Source organism: Heterocephalus glaber, unplaced genomic scaffold (assembly GCF_053883595.1).
Source record: "Heterocephalus glaber isolate CG9 unplaced genomic scaffold, H.glaber_assembly_v1.0 deba00001509, whole genome shotgun sequence".
Classification (NCBI taxonomy): domain Eukaryota; kingdom Metazoa; phylum Chordata; class Mammalia; order Rodentia; family Bathyergidae; genus Heterocephalus; species Heterocephalus glaber.
Window position 1 is genome coordinate 45,031,873 of NW_028258325.1, and position 1,273 is coordinate 45,033,145.

The 1,273-nt window shown below is 32.8% G+C and overlaps 1 pseudogene; it reads right to left on the minus strand.

Moving 5' to 3' along the window:
• Positions 1 to 337: 337 nt before the first annotated feature.
• Positions 338 to 718, minus strand: LOC101696624 (tubulin-specific chaperone A pseudogene; annotated as a pseudogene).
• Between the last annotated feature and the right edge of the window lie 555 nt (positions 719 to 1,273).

Below are 1,273 nucleotides of genomic sequence, written 5' to 3' on the forward strand. Positions count from 1 at the left end.
GAAAGTTAAAGGGTGGAAAACCATATTCCATGCAAAAGGAACCAAAAAAATCCTCAGGAGTAGCTATCCTCTTTGCAGATCAAGTGGGTTTCAAATCAAAATCTGAAACACTTCTGATCCCAAGAATTTCAGATAAGGGACAGTCAACCTGTATGTACAAATCTATAGTGAACATGTGTTTTCATTTCTCTTAAGTAAAAACTTAAAAACAGAACTATTGTTTCTTTTTTTTAAATGAACTTATTTCTTTGACATATTAAATTACACAAAGAAAAATATTTGCAACTGCCTAAAAAGAATCTCATTCTCATACTACTTGAACACTCAGCAGTGGTAAAAATAACGAATGGACCCCAGGATTTAATGCAAAAACACTCTGTACAGAAAAGTTTCAGGCTTCTAACTTCACTAAATCCAAAACTAAACGTGGTTCTTTATATTCTTCAGCTTCTTCCAAATCTTTTTCACTTTCTAATATTTGCTGAAGATCAGTATAAGCTGCCTCTAACCTGCGCTGGCAATCTGGGATCATCATCCGGGACTCTTGCAGGATCTCTGTCTGCTTTTTAATGGCGTAATTTTCACCATCTTCAGCTTTCATTTTTTCAATCTTTTCTTCTTGTTGCTTTGCTTCTTTTTCATACATCACTTTTTCTTTGACCAATCACTACACCAGGCCAGTCTTGATCTTGATCTGCCTCGCATAAGGATTGGCCATGGTGCCTGGGCACACGGGAAGTGGAACTATTGTTTCTTAACAGTAATACAAGAAATTTCTATATCATTTTCCAAAATGATTTTATCATTTTACATTCACATTAGCAGTATTAGAAAGTTCTAACTGGTTCACACCTAAGCTGACATTTTTTCTCTGAAAACTTTTAACTTCATCTCCCTAATGAGTGTATAATACGATCTTGTTATTGTACTGATTGGTATTTTTCTGATTCTAGTGTTGCACACCTTTCCTTGTGCTGTATTGGCTATTTATCATCTTCTTTTGTCTACTTTTTAATTGGGTTGTCTATTAATGAGCTGTAAGAGTTCTTTACAAATTCTGGTGATAGGTTATATGTATTATAAATATGTTCTGGTTAAGTACTACTTTTCTTTTTCTTAATGATGTCTTTTAAAGTTCTAAATTTTGATGGAATCTGATTTATCAATTTTTTTCTTTTATACATCATGATTTTTGTATCCTAGGAAGTTCTTGCCTACCCTAAATTCATGAACATTTTCCCTTATAATTTCTTCTTAAAGTTTTATTGTTTTA